At 37.3% G+C, this 16,537-nt stretch overlaps 1 protein-coding gene across 5 annotated transcripts in view; it reads right to left on the reverse strand.

Moving 5' to 3' along the window:
• Nucleotides 1–16,537, reverse strand: part of CFAP95 (cilia and flagella associated protein 95) — a 132,565-nt gene that overhangs the window by 68,370 nt on the left and 47,658 nt on the right. The gene's annotated exons all lie outside the window — the stretch shown is intronic.

Consider the following 16,537-nt stretch of genomic DNA (forward strand, 5'->3'; position numbering starts at 1 on the left):
GGAAATTTGCTTTCTCTACCCTACTGTGGGAGAAATAGTATCAATATGAATAGAATTACAAACGGGGCAAAGGCTGATAGGACAGGATCAGATCTGTCAACTGTATAAAAAGAAGCTTGGAACCATGACCCTGCTGTCAAAAATGCCACTTGGACTGATTCAGAGAGGATTAAGGTCAATAGAATCTAGTAGGGCAAAGATAGCACAAGCAGGTCCCATTCTAGACAACTCCCCAACACCCATCCTACAATCACCTGAACACTCTAGATCCTGAATTTCCTGTCTCCTCCAGCCTAACATAGTCCCAAGTAAATCCTTGTGAAAAGCACTTTCTGGATCTGTATCTGGGGTCCTTTGGGAGCTTGAGTTTCCTACCATAAGAGTTGGATGATTTCACATCAAATCAAATCTGTAAGTTCCCCTTGACTGAACACATATAAATCCTTAAGTGAGTTGCAGGACTAAACAAACAACTCCACAGCATACTCAGGTAGGGATCTGCAGCTCCCCTCAGGCTGCCCCAAGCCATCGTGGTCCAGTTCCCAGAGGAGGACAGGTGGGGTTAGACCACAGGATTCTCCTTGCAGGACAGGAGACCAAGCTACTCTCTACAGTTTCTGTGGTCCCATGACTAAGTGGGGGAAACAAAGTAGGGGTTTGCAAAGAAACCATTATCTTTATCACCTCTCCACCTTTCACATTTTAAAATAATTGTCCATTAATGAATCTTCCTTTTCATTAGACTAAGAACGTTTAGACACAGGGATCATTTTTTACTCATCTTTGTGATCTTAGTGCCTAACAAAGACTAACACGTTGTAAATGCTCATTAAATATTAAATGATTGATTGATTGAATTTCTTACATTTTGTTACTATCACCTTAATATAAATGCTGAAAGCAAAGGCTTTCAAATGTGTCCATAAAAATAAAGAGCATCCCAGCGCACTCTACAAAAGCACACATAAAAAAGGAGTGATTATGCATATAGAGATGCTAGTTCTTTGCAACAAAAACTTGTCTCTAGAGGAATTATAAATCTGCTTGCTGAATGGGAAAACTCTCAGCATACATATGCATGACACTGACTGCATAGGGGTTGTGGATCCGAGCAATATCTGACATGTGAACAATGAAAATCGAGCCGAATTCTGGTTTCTGGTTACTTGACAAGAGACACATTTTCTTTGTGAATTTCAAAGATGTTAAAATTATGTTCAGTTAAGACTCCAGATGGCAGAATATATTAATTTTAAATTTTAGAATTATTAATGTAGTTCACAACTACTCTGTCAGCTATTGTTATTTTCTGATGTAAATCTAAGCCAAATGAGAAGAGAAAGATACCTTTTCCATTAGGTTTTATAATCGTCTGCTATCTAGGACTTTAAGAGAAAATTATCCCAGAGAGTCAGCTATATTTCCTGACACATTAGAAGCATTAAAACCAATAGAATCAAAGACTACAAAGCAATATTGGGCAATCCTCTTTTAAAATTTCACAGGCAAATGATTTATATGCCAAGACAGTGCTATTTGGCGGCACATTTATCAAACTGACAAATGAAGACTTTTGGATGTATTTGCAAGAGTCATAAAGAAAATCTTACGTCCTTGGGAGAAATGGTAACATTTCAGACTTATGAAGAGGGACACTGTTTTTCAATGTGTCTCATGCTGTATGCAATTTGTGCATCTATAACTATGAAACCACACAATTTGAAACCTTAACTGCACTCAAAAGAAAAATATTTGACGGAGACAGGTAAGTGAAGTTATTTTCTTCACTCAACATATATTGAATGGCATGTAAATAAGACCCATCATTATTATGAATTTTTTTTCATAAGAAACTCTTCAAAAACAGGAAGCCCTATGGAGAATATTGGGAGTAAACAAAAGGAATACAGCATGGGAGCCTGTCTATTTTAACAGTTGAAACGTTAAATAAATGTTGTCAGTATGATTAACTGCCAAACACATGACTTTGAAAACAGCTGGAGGAACATGTATTAAATGGAGTGACACTATAATTGATTATCCCACCTGGGACACTATGAGAGGGGAATTAGGTACTAAGTACACTGGGAGTGGTGAAACCAGGATTGTCCTGGTCAAATCAGGATTGGGACATTCTGTTACCCTATGTTTTGACTACTGGATCTCAATTATCTTAAGATCCTAGGAAACTTCTTATGGTTCCTTTGATCTCCGCTCCAGAAACAGCTTACATTGGCTGGCCATAGACACTCTGGGGGGTGGAACAGTAGGACTAAAAAGAGACCGAGTTTTTAAAGTGTATTATGTAACAGTAATTACTGTTATCCAAAGAACACCTTGACAGTATATTGGCATGAAGGGCATGGAGACCAATTTGGCCCCTGCAAAACAAGAAACAAATGCCTGATTACCTGCATAAACTCTTATCCCTATAGTCTTAATATTACCAGCGTAGATAATTTGAATTAATTACTCTAGAATAACATCAAGTGATTATATTATGTGAGCTTAAGGACCATTTTAATGCACATTTCCATGAATCCATGAGCAATGCATACTGAGTAGATAATACAAGGTTCTGTGGTTTCAAAGCAATTCATTTTATTCACATTAGAAACAAATGAAAAAGTCTTTCTTCATAAATAGTATCTATAGTTAAAACAGTCTTCCAGTATGAACATAGCTACACAAATGAGCACTTTTTTCCATTTCTTCCTAGAAATCATTCAAAAGCAGCAAAGGAAATGGAAAAATTAAAAGAAAACTAATTTTTAGCAAAGTTATTATATAATCCCTAGATTACATCATGTGCAAGGGCTACATTAAGCAGCCAAGATCCAGCTGAAGACAAGTGGAAGAAGCAGAGACAAGAAAGAGGCTATAGGAAGAAATCTCAGTAGTGAGATTGCCCAGAAGTAGGAGCTCTCAGAGCACCAGCCAAACTACATTCCCATAGTTATGCAGATAAACTCTTTCACTGAAAACAATGGAAAATGCTAGAATATATATATATTTACATTTTGACACATTAAAAGTATTTAAGAGCTGAAAATCCAGTGGGGAATTTCCAGGCCAATTTTTGGATGAAAGCCTGTAACCAAAGGGGTAAACAGAACTTTAAAACACCAAATCTGCTGATGCCCTTGGGATATTTGCTAATATTGCACAGGGGCAATGGCTTCAGGGGCTAGAGGGACTAAAGTCTAGCCCTGGAGCTAACCTAGGAGGGGAGTTTTACAAGGAAGTCTTCCGTATGTGATAGATATTATGCTTGCCAATACAATTTCTCCTTTTTACTGGGAATATAAGAGGTTAAATTCCCAGCTCCCTTGCATTTAGTGAGGCCATGTGACTAGCTCTGGCCAATAAAATAAAAATGAGCAGAAATGATATATGTCATTTCTGGGCTAAGACAGTGAAAGCTCTTATGTAACTCTCAACTCTTTTTTCCCCTGCCAGAGCAACTGATGACTTTCTAGATGGTGGAGCCTCAATCAACCTGAGTCTCAAGAGTATCTATGTGGAGGAGTGCCTACCCTCCACCAAAAACCTAAAGCAGACTCTGTGTGAGCAGGAAGTAAATCTTTATGTGTTAGGCCACTGAGATTTTTGGAGCTGTTTGTTAAGATAGATTAAGCCTAGCCTATTCTAACACAAAAATAAGTACCAGAAGTGGGGTAGGTGCTATTATAGCAAAAATCTAAAATACATGGCACTGGCTAAAGACCAGGCAAAGACAATAGGAAGCTGGTATCAGAGGCTGGAGAGGTCAAACATTTGATAGCCTCAGTAGGTTAAGAGTCAAACCAGGTACCTAGTGAGACTGGGAAAGAGACTGGAAGACAGTTGTTAGTTCTACATGCAAATAGCTATTGATAATTGGTTTTGCCAAAGTATTTTAAAAAGAGAGAGAGATAAATTCAGGAAATTGTCTACTTTACAAGAAGATAGAAGGAAATGAGAGATTCCAGAAATTTTGAGCCTTGAAAGTTAAAAGGGCCAACAACTTTTAGATCTCAAACAGTAAGAGAGAAAACTGAAAAAGACTTTTTCGAGACAAAGTTCCATGAAAGCTCAGCCTAGCAGCAAAGTTCATCCTATTGTTAGACCCTCCCAGTGAGTTAAGATGCATTGGAGCGAGCATATGCTTAAGGAGAGAGCCAAAAAAAAATTCCCAGGGTTTCTGATTTCTGTAACTACAATAGTATCAAAGTGACAGTCAAGGTATTACAAGGATAAAAAGTAAAGAAATATAGCAAGTCTGAGGACTTTGTCTAGAAAGAATTGAGAATGAGGTTACCAGCAGCTGGAACTAACTGGATTCAAACATGTAAGAAACTTACTAAGCTTTTAAGAATTGTACTTCCAAGTAAGCCAGGGGTGTGTATTTAAAAATCCTTTAACTGTTCAATACTCAAAATAACTTTCGGTCCCCAAACTTCTGGGAACAAAAAGTGAACTGAAAAAGCAAAACAACCCATAGAAGGGCATATTCTACAACATTCATTGCAGGTGTGGTCAAAGAGAACATTGGAAAAGAAAAGATGATACACAGGGCAGAGCCAAGGGCCATAAAGAACAATGGGAAAAGTATGCTGCCAGAAAACAGAATCAGGGTCTAAGCAAAGAACATTTCTGACACCAGTGTAGGACTCCCTAACAATGTCTGTCTGACAGGATTTAAGAAGGACCATAGACAAATGACTGCCCTTTCCATCCTTCCTCTTTCTGAATCGGAGTGCTTATTACAGTTATCTTGTCTCTGTCCCGCCACTTTATATTGGTTATATGGAGACCAAGGAGAAAAATTTTCTGCTTTATAGATTTTTTTTTTTTTTTTTTGCGGTACACGGGCCTCTCACCGCCGCGGCCTCTTCCATTGCGGAGCACAGGCTCCGGACGCGCAGGCTCAGCGGCCATGGCACGGGCCCAGCCGCTCCGCGGCATGTGGGATCTTCCCGGACCGGGGCACGAACTCGTGTCCCCTGCATCGGCAAGCGGACTCTCAACCACTGCGCCACCACGGAAGCCCTGCTTTATGGAGTTTTGAACCAAGTAGAGCCACACTAGACTTGGTAGAAAAACAATAGCATAACATTTGGAGATCTTGGACTTCTGACCTATGACTAGATAGAATTTGGGTCATTTTCCTTGGGTAAATGGGTAAACATAATTGGCCTGCATGTGGAAAGAGTAAAACCAATATTTGGTGACCTGCCTAAAGAACACAACTTTAAGTGCACGTGGAACTTTCATAAAAATTAAGAAAAAATATTTCAATATGTTTGAAAGATATAAATGGCAATACAATAAAACTAGAAATTCATAACACATTTAAAAAGAGATCCTTCTTCAATCTGGAAATATGTAAGCACTTTATCAAACAACTCTTTAATCAAAGATCAATACAAACAAATTGTTGAATTTCTCAAAAATACCAATAAATAGAAATACCACTTATAAGAATCCATAGGATATAGCTAAAGTAGAACCCAGAGAAAAATTCAAGTTTTAAGTACTTATATCAATAGAAAAGAAACAATGAAAATAAATAAGTGAAACACCTAATTCAAAAACATTAAAAAGCACAAGTAAGCCAAAAGAAATCAGAATGATAGAATAATTCAAAATAAAAGCAAAATTAAATAAGTTAGAAAACAGAATAAACGAATAAGTAAGCAAAATAGACAAACTCCTATTGAAAAAATCAAGGAAAAGGGCAGGGGGAGATACAAACAGAATAATATTCCATACATAGGAACATATATTATATGACTCCATTCATATGAAATGTCCAGAATAGGCCAATCTATAGAGACAGGAAGTAGATTAGTGGTTGTCTAGGGCTCGAGGGCAAAGGGAGGAGGATTTCTTTTAAGGTTAATAAAACTGTTCTAAAATCAATTGTGTTGATGGATGTACAACTCCATGAATATACTAAAAGCCTTTGAATTATACACTTTAAAAGGGTGATAGTATAGAATGTAAACTATATCTTAATAAAAATAGGATACAACCATCAAAAGAAGAAAACATTTTAAATCATTTAAGACTACTTTCCATAACTCGACGCAAATATATTTGGAAAACTAGATGGCACACATAACTTTCTAAAAAAAACAATTTACAATTGTTCTCAGTAGAGACAAAAAGGCTAAACACACAATTTCCAAAGAAGAAAGAGAGAAGCTGTCAAAGGGAAAAAGAGCTACCGCCTGAAACAGTACTAGGCCCAGATGGTTTTATTGTGGGAGGAAATTTCTTATCTGTGCCTGAATGTCTAGCGGGACATTTGAACTGCCTTGAGCTGCTCACTTGTCAGAGGTACACAGGCATTGGTGGTGTCAATGACACCTATAATAAATCACATTACATTCACCATACTCACTTTGTAAACCAACCTGAAGTGGTCTTTCCCAACTATTTATATTTATTACAGGATTGTTTTAAAATACAAAAAAATTCCCGGAAGTAAAAGGTAATTTATCTAGATGAAATTCTTCTAATTCATACAACACACATACTTATTATTTTAAGGTCTCGGTAGAAGCCCACAATATCTTAACCTCTAGGAGACTGCCTGCAATGAAAATTTGGTTGCTTTGTTGGCATGCACCCCTACAATGAGAACAGGTGCCAATGAGCTCTGAAAGCTCAGGATTCTTATACGAGTAGGGAATTCCTTTTCTGTGAAGATCTTTCAGAGACTTTGCTGATCACACCCTTGCTATGAATGGCCATATGCAAACTAGCTAATATATATCTGTTGTCCCTACCCATATGACTGTAGGTTTATGGATATGTAACTTGGGCATCATATAGATAGATGGATAAATGCTATTAAGATGCTGTGGCCACCCCAGGAATAGGAGTCACAATTCTTGCAATCACACACCTGACATCACCAGTTACCAGTCATTGTGCAATCAAAAATGCACACATATTTTCAAACACTCTGGTGGAAGGAACAGTAATGCCCTCAGTTGAAAACTAACTAATGTGCCATCTTTAGTTCTCCATGTGAATCCTAGGAGCTAGGACAAACTCCTCTAGAAAACTTTTCCTGGTCTAATAGTCTGTGTGCTCCTCTTGGATGTCCCCAGAGCACTCTGCTTACCCCAATCCTAGCACGTATCACAGTGCATAGTAATTGCCCAGCAAGCCTCCTCAACTCCCGTCTCACAGTAATCTTGACCTCCTAAGGACAGGGAAGATGTCTTGTTCACTGTCAAATCCCAAACCCGGTAGATGCCATTCATAAGAGAACTCTTTATTTAGAAAGAAGAACATTTTTTGTTTTTTGGGGGTTTTTTTGTTTGTTTTTGTTTGTTTGTTTGTTTTCAAAAGCTCATTCAATGCTTCTGGCTCCTGGCTGAGCATCTCAGTGTTTTCCCAAGTGTTTAAAAAATTGTGACAAGTCATTCATACATTTTAATTTCAAAATATTCTTCCTACCACTTTCTATAAAAGGAGGCTAAATTCTTTGCAACAAATAAATGACATTATATTAATTCTTCCATTTGATTGAACCTGGAACAATCCGATTGGGGATCTAACATCTCAACAAAGAAACATATAATTTTTCTGCTAAATAATTACCTTTGTTAATGCATCAAAACTTAGTTTGATCAAAATAAAGAAAACACACTGTGTGACTAATAACAATAAAATGTAATTGTATTTCAAAATTAAACATTAGAAACAATAATAAAAGATGTGTCTATCAAAAACAGTAATACAATATTCAAATTTATTCAGAACTTTTTCAAAGCATCACAAAAATATGTTCACCAAATCTCTACACAATATTTCTGTTTTCTGCCTGTTACATCTAAGGTCAATTTTTTTTTTTAACTTTAGAAATGTGTGCTTATTTTATTTTATTTTATTATTAGTTGTCCATTTTATACATATTAGTGTATATATGTTAATCCCAATCTCCCAATTCATCACACCACCACCACCATTAATAAAATTATTGAGACATTTTTCATTCGTTTTTTTTCCATCCTAAGTCTTCACACTCAGGGAGCTCCCTCACACAATATTTCTGTTTTCTGCCTGTTACATCTAAGGTCAATTTTTAAAAACTGCATGGGTGGGGGAGTTTAAAGTTAAAATAACAGCTAATGTAGGAAATCATCGATATATTAAAGGGTTATGTTTTAAACTTTTGCTATAAAATTGGGTATTTGGAAATTGGAATTCATTCTACACTGTAGTAGCTCTTTATAGGATATAGCAGATATCTATAGAATAGGATGGGATATAGTAGATATCTATAGGATTATCAGCCTAGCTCTCCTTCTTTCTCCTGGATATGTCCATTTTGCCCCATGGCTATTGGAAAGCTGTCATTTTCCACCAAACCTTGCCCAGTCAGATGACCCCAAACAAATACTTGGCCCAGAAATGGACATCTGACATGGAATTTTTAAATTCAGAACTGAAAATACCTTAAAAACAACTTTTTTTGTTGGATGAAGATGTAAGTTATAAATTCCAGAACCACAGCAGCCATGTTTCCTATAGTCTTCAATGATAAGATGAGGCAAACACAATGAGGAAGAGAGAGAAGAAATGAAGCAAGACCCAGATGCACTAGCATCCCTTATGCCTGTTGCTCCTGAGGTCGAGCTGCACCCGTGCCCTCCTTCTTATCTAGTGATCAACCATTCCATGAATATCATGAACTAATTCATTTTCTTGCTTCCTTAGGCTAGTGCAAGCCGAGTATCTGTCAATTGCAATCAAAAGAAGCCTGATCAGTACACACAGAAAATAGTACCGATGGAGTGGCTTCCAAGGCCAACTAAGAGAAGTTTATCTAACAGTGCTAATTCTAGCGCTATTGAAAACCTTGAGCCCTGAGCCTGGGTATCCTGTGTCCATAGACTGAAACTCTCCTTATCAAAATGTCACTAAGCCCCACATTCTTCTTACCTCCTCCTTCACTCCCTACATCCTTACCTAGAAAAGAATCATCAGTAAGAGAAAGAAAGCTGATGAAAAAGCACTTGTGACTATCTGTGAGGAAGACTACAGTAGCATTATGACAAGCCTCTGGTGACTCCTGTTGCCCAGGAGAGAGATGGTCTCAAGGACACGTAGGGAGTTGGCTCAGGCAGAGGTACTTGTATACAGCAATGATCTTTCCTAATCCAAGTGCACTCACATGAGGAAATGCCTGTCCTACAATACTCTGCCTTGCAGAGCAAGGGTTATCTTGCAAGTAAAGCTGTTTTATTTTGGCCACCAGTTAAACTGAGCAAAACCTCACGAAAAGGTCAAGGCACAATTTTATAACCACTGGTTTTCAGAAAACGAATTTGGTTGGGATTTCATTAAAGAGAATAGCATTGAAAGAAAAATATAGTCATGACAAAAGGATGTAGAATGTCCTACATCATCCTGAAAAATAGAAAATAAGGTGCTCCCCGCCCCGCAAAACTACTCCATTCAAAAGCATTTGTGGATATGTGTGTATGTTGAGGAATAAGAATGTAGCACTAGACTAAAAATAACCATGGCATAGGATCTACCATTATAGAACACAGACAAGAATGAAAGTGTGGTTAAACCAAATGCATGTGAATAGCATCATCCTTTTTACCCAACATAAACTAGCAATTAAAAAGATATTTTAAAAAGACTCATAATAAACCATGAAGAATGACTCAGACTCTGAAAGAGATGAAGTATTCTGTTTAAATCCTGATCATTTAGAGAATGTTTGCTTCAGGGGAAAAGCTGTAGAAAGTGATATCAAATTTTTCAAGTCATTTTACTTTATTCTTACTATGAAAATAATACACATTCATTATGGAAAATGTAAAAGTGGCAAAGAGGAAAAAAGAAAATGACGAATAGTCCATAAATCCAACATCCAGTAATAAATATTTTGTGTTACATGGTAAATATCCTTTCAGTCTCTTTTCAATACATACAGACATATATTTTTATCAAAAGAATTCATAACATGCTGCTTCTTTTTTTACTTACTTAAGGTGAGATTATATTTTCAAATATTAATCTTTGCACTTTTCTTTGCTTAACTCTTTAAAATAACCTTTGTTCTAATAAATCAGAGGCATCCACATTTGCCTTGGGAAGATATAGGACTGTTTTGCCAGGAATATGAAGAAAAATAAAGTGCTGGTGATTAACTTCTGACTAACAATAAAATTTGTTTAGTCCTGAGTAAGATGTTTTTCTTGAAAGTCAGGACCTGCTAAGAAGTAAAATGTCTAAATTTCTCAAACTTCTATTAACAACAAGATCCAGAAGCTCCCAAACACGGCATAAGTAGGGTGACCCTATCATTTATTTTGTAAAGAAGATCACTTTAAAAAAATGAGAGAAGGGCTTTTAATAAATCTCAGGCCAATGGGAGTAAACGCTACTGGGCAAACCACAGCATATGCACACCCTCTCTGCAGGGCATTTGATGAAAGCTGAATTGAGTGTCAGTGGGCCAGCTCCAGGGCCACCATGTTCAGGGATGAGGTGCCCCTACCACAGTGGCTACCACCAGCCTAAGTCAGGGGCCAGGAGAGGATGAGCATGACTTCAGGATCTACAGTCCTAAGGAGAGCCAAAATGGAAATGAGTCTGAAAGCAGGACCTCAGGTCTTTAACAAACCAAGTGGATTAGTCAAAAATTCACCAGCAGCAGGCACAGAAGTTGGATAAAGGATAAGGTGGACAAGAACAAGGACCCACATGCAGATCTAGGAGCCTCACTCCCCCATCCCCCAAATGTCATATAACTTCAGTCCCTTATGCACACACACACCACTAGGAAAAGGAGAGGGTGGATGAGGTAGGACTCAGAAGAGTGGGCACTGTTCGGAAAGAGACTATTTTAACCCAAAACAAACTGTTTAAACTCAAAGAGACAGAGAAACCCTTCAATTGGCATGTTTGAGTTTTTCTCTGGTAACCAACAGTTGAAATACCATGAGGATCAGTTTTAGAAAACAAATTTTATATATGCATCTGACTTGAATGCAAATTTCTAATTCTGCTACTGACCAGATAGTAAATATATTTCCACGTCTTTGGTCTACTATCACATCATCTTAAATGGTCACACAGTATTATAATTTACAATGTTTTTTAAAGTATGAGTTAAGAAATTAAGATGTCTCTTTAAAGTGTGAATACCGTTTGTCCCTATTTAACTCAAAATTTCCTAAGTACCCGTCAGTCTCTAGTAAGTCATGTACTGCATCTAGGAAGAACATGAGTTTAGCTCCCATTTTAAAATTCTTTACCATTCTAATCAGAAGCCTAATGATTTATACCCCTCTAAATTCACCTACACAGAGGTGACCAAACATGCTTCAATGTCATCCTGTTGTATCAGGATCAGGGCTGTGCATATGCAGAAACATGGATGGACCTAGAGATTATCATACCAAGCCAAGTAAGTCAGAAAGAGAAAGACAAATACCATATGATATCTCTTATACGTGGAATCTAAAATATGACGCAAATGAACATTTCTACGAAACAGAAACGGACTCACAGACAGAGTACAGACTTGTGGTTGCCAAGGGAGAGGACACTGGGAGAAGGAAGGATTGGGAGTTTGGGATTAGCAGATGAAAACTATTATATATAGGATGGATAAACAACAAGGTCCTACTGTGTAGCACAGGGAACTATATTCAATATCCTGTAACAAATCATAACGGAAAAGAATTTGAAAAATAATATATATATGTATAAGTGAGTCATTTTGCTGTACAGCAGAAATTAACACAACATTGTAAATCAACTATACTGGATTGGGAGGTTGGGATTAGCAGATGAAAACTATTATATATAGGATGGATAAACAACAAGGTCCTACTGTGTAGCACAGGGAACTATATTCAATATCCTGTAACAAATCATAACGGAAAAGAATTTGAAAAATAATATATATATGTATAAGTGAGTCATTTTGCTGTACAGCAGAAATTAACACAACATTGTAAATCAACTATACTTCAATAACTTTTTTTTAAAAAAGGATCAGGGCTGTGAAAATCAGCTCTGGCTTTATTACAGATTTGCGTTATCCTGTAGTCCTTACCTCAGGGTTTTCTTAAAGTATAAAATAGAGGCCCCCAGCCTGCAGTGCCTTTTGTGTTTGTGTGTGTGTCCTTTCTCTCCATTCATTTGTTAATTTCTTTGATAAACATTATTTGAGCACCCACGGTGTTCTTACCCCTTGCCCCAAGGCTTGCTCTTCTCACTTCTCATTACCGATCAAAAAAGCTTCTTTAAAGTCTCTTCTCTCTCCTTTCCACATAACCAAACATTTAAAATGCACAAAATAAGAGTTAAAAGCTTTCGATTGAGGGCTTAAGTTGTTAAAGTAGAAGGATGGAGGCTTGCTGGAAGGGGAAGCATTTATGGATTTCAACAGAGGCAGGCTGCAACATGTGGTTACTAAAGGGCTTTCTTATTTTCTTTGCCTTTTTATCCTGAGTGTGCGTTGGAAATGTGAGAAGACGGGATTGCTGGCTAGAGAAGATCTATGTAACTCTAGCTTGGTCCTTAGTGGTGTGAAGGACTCTAAATACTTCCAGGTTAGTCCCCGAGAAAACTGCTGATTAAATATAGGACGAACATACAGCAAATTAGAAAATTCATCTCTGTTTTCTAATAAGTATACTAATGATATCCTAGTGCCTTGAAACTGGATTCTCCTCTGAATGTGGAGTACCTTGAATACATATGAACTCCCTGTTCAAAGAGCACAATAGGGTATAAGTCTGAAGAGCATCATAGAAAGCTCTTTAATTTATTTCTCCAGCCCAAATGATTTTCTGTAAAAATCTTTAAAACTATCAAGTTTCCTACCCCACAATTATCACCGGATTTTAATTTTACTTCCTTTTTTCCCTTTCTCTTTCTGTTTTCTTCCTATAATGCAGGTGGGGCGGGGGGAGGACAGTAAAATACCCAGGCTCTTTAATTTTGGGCTTATGCAGGAGAGAGACGTAATTGAAATTACAAATATATAAAATTAAGCTGAGTCCTTAAAACTCTTAAGTGTCACCATGGAGACCAGAGCATGAACTGTTTCATGGAAACTCGAACGAATTTTTTGGCTCATCACTTATTAACAGATGTCAATTTGGCCAAGGAAGAAGAGATGAGAATAAATAAATAAATAAATAAATAAATAAATAAGAACTAGCCTTACACCAGAGAATTTACTAAGGGCAAATCTAGTTGTTCTGGTTCTTAGCATTCCATTATTCCAGTGAGTGGGAAAATATCCCAAGAGAAAATTTCCCCTCAACTCATAATTTCCGATGGAAACATCTGATGATATAGCTCCATAAATGCTGTAGGAATGAATAGGGAAAGATAATTTCTAGAAAAGGGCTTTCTCACTCAGAAGCATCAAGGTGTGATGCAGGTAATATGGCTCTCTAGCCACCACTCCAGCTACAAGGAAGACATGGTTCCTAGGCAACCTCTTATCCAATAATTGACCAGAAATACCTCTAACAACCATTCTGGGTATTTCACTTTATCATGTCTATTATACACAACTGTTTATTTTTTTTTTTTGGCGGTACAAGGGCCTCTCACTGTTGTGGCCTCTCCCGTTGCAGAGCGCAGGCTCCGGACGCGCAGGCTCAGCGGCCATGGCTCACGGGCCCAGCCGCTCCGTGGCATATGGGATCTTCCCAGACCGGGGCACGAACCCGTGTCCCCTGCATCGGCAGGCGGATTCTCAACCACTGCGCCACCAGGGAAGCCCTGTTTTTAATATGTACAGTGAAGTCAAACAGGCTGGTATTACATTATACATAAAGAGTAACACAGGAATCATCCAAATGTTTACTGTATAAGCAGATGTACCTCAGAATTTCTCCCAGTTAAATTCTATTTTGCAAACCTATAGGCACAGTCCCTTAGTTGATCAAATACTCAGCTGGGAGGCCACCCAAATGGTGTATTTTAGATAGTAGGCATTCATGGATTAAATAACCACTAATAAAAGGTTAAAATTCAATAAATTTTTAATATATAATAAGTCAATAGAAAGCAAACAATTATGACCAGAATGCATAAAAACAAAATGGTCAATGACATTTATTCATTTGGAAGTTTATACAATTTGAACTTTATGCAGTTTTCTAGGACAGACCTTGGTGACTGGTTGAATACAGAAGGAAAACAAGGATGCCGGTAGCAGAGCCAGCTCAGAGAAATGCAAGTGCTTCTCAAATTTTACAATTGATTCTCATTATTCAAGGTTGTTATGTTCTATAAAGTCACAAACAATTAGCAAATACTGAATCATTGCTCCTAGGGGAAATACAAGATTAGGTTCCTGTGAGCCTCTGGTCACACTTTCAACAACCAATTAATACATGACCCGGTTTTATGTGTGCTTCTGTTTAAAGACATCTTGTTTAATAAATCTTGTTGACTCACTAACACTGAATTCACAGCCAACAGCACTGTAACTCATGTCTGAATGAAGCTTATGTAATGCACATATTTTCTCCATAAGGTACATCACAGCCTTCTTGCACTTAGGAACACTAGACAGCACTTCAGCACTATGTTTGGGGGCCATCTGAACAATGATATCACCAACAAAAAGTACAAAAAAGTAAAAAACATGGCACTAAATAGACCATGAAAAGATTACTTGTTTACAGTAAGAGGAGCTGAAACAAGAAGGCAGAGTGTCTGACATCAACTGAGAATATGTGTGTGGGATGATTCAAATTTTTTGCCTCTCTGCACATGTCCATAAATGACTATGAAAGTGCTGCAAATATTGATGTGGGGTTCCATATAAATTTTTGCAAGTAGATGAATTTGTAAATACAGAATTTACAGATAATGAGATCAACTGTATTTACCAACTATAGAGAACGCTTTCTATTTCCCTATGATGCTGCTTCTTACTATTACGTTGTACTTGCCTATTCTCTTTTGTATACCTATGGAACTCCTATTCTTCCTTCTAAACCTTGCTCAGAAAACCATATACACACTAACCTCCCCCTCCTGTTACTTTTGCCTCTTATATTCATCTCTATTTTGCACAAATCAGATTATACTGAATTTACTGACATTTTTCTTTACTGGCCTATGAAATTAGTTGAGGTCAGTGACCATGTCCTAATACATGTATATAACCTTTACTGTGCTTACTATGTGCCAGGCTATATGTCAGAAGATACTTCACATACAATACCTTGTTTAGTCTTACAAGAATCCTATCACCCCCATTTTACAGTTGCAGAAACAGAGGCCTAGAACAGTCATGTCACTTGTTATATCACAAGCTGCAGAGTTGGTATTCAAACCTAAAGCTCAAGCTTTTAACCATTATGTTATCCTAAATAAATATTAGTTACCATATATTATTGACTGCTTACTATGTGCAAGGAATGGTATTAAATGCTTTATACAAATTATCTCACTGAATCCACTTTATCCATCTCTGTGTCTCCAACACACAGCAAAGTGCATGACACAAAAATGTTTGTTGGGTTGAATTTATTTCTTCCTGCCCCCAAACCTTTCTAAAACCAACAGCATGAGAACTCTCTACATTTCCAGCAGTGGCCAGAATGACTTTCAGTGTTACACCACGCTTCTCTCCTACAAAGTCCCTCATCTCCTTCTCATCTATATTCTTCTGTGGTTTTGCTATTGATGTCTATGATGTCCACAAGGGAACTTTTCAAAGCAAAGGTAGTACAGAAGGGAGCAGAAGCACTGTCCACTTGAAAAAGGTCTTTCTCTTTAACAGTAATTTCGGGCAGTGATTTATATTATGACCTAAATCCTATGGAATAACAAAATCATGAAAGAGCTAAGTGTTTTGCTTGAGGGCTGTGAGGTAAGCCCTGTATGAGGTTAAAGGAGGATTTTCTGCTTCCCAGTGTAGATTTTTATTCTAAATTAATATAACCTCTCACAGTGAGCTCAATAGAGGCAAAGAGTTGGTTTTAGGGATGAGAAGTAAAAGGGAGAGAGCTCATGGGAAAGTGAGTAGGCTGTAGAAAGTTTGCAAGACAGAAACAACAGGATTCACATATTATACATTACATGAATAAATGGGATCAAGGAGGACTTAGCCTTAGGGCTAGAGTCAAAATCATTCATCTTCTTTCAAAGGTGAAAGTATAAAGAAGACAAGATTTGAGATTTCATTTCAAATCTTCCTCTTTCCCAGAATATTCCAAATAGTCCAAAAACAATTACTGTCAACAGTACAGCCAGGAAAATTGACCCAAAGGATAGAATTCTAAATACCCTTAAAGGCCCCACTGTTCTGCCAATTAAATGGTAGTTTCACTATCAGTCACTGTAATATTTAAAAAACAGGAGAATCTCTAAGTGAATTCCAAACCCAAAGCCTAATGCAGAGGAAGTAAATAAAATGTTTCCTGAAGCCAGGAAAGAACCTGAAATTACCACAGAAAGAAGGAGTAGACTCATCTTAAGGAGTAGCCAGTGTTCAGCTCCAGTACATTCATAGTTGTCAGAAAGAATAAAATCC

Source organism: Physeter macrocephalus, chromosome 9 (genome assembly GCF_002837175.3).
Source record: "Physeter macrocephalus isolate SW-GA chromosome 9, ASM283717v5, whole genome shotgun sequence".
Classification (NCBI taxonomy): Eukaryota; Metazoa; Chordata; class Mammalia; order Artiodactyla; family Physeteridae; genus Physeter; species Physeter macrocephalus.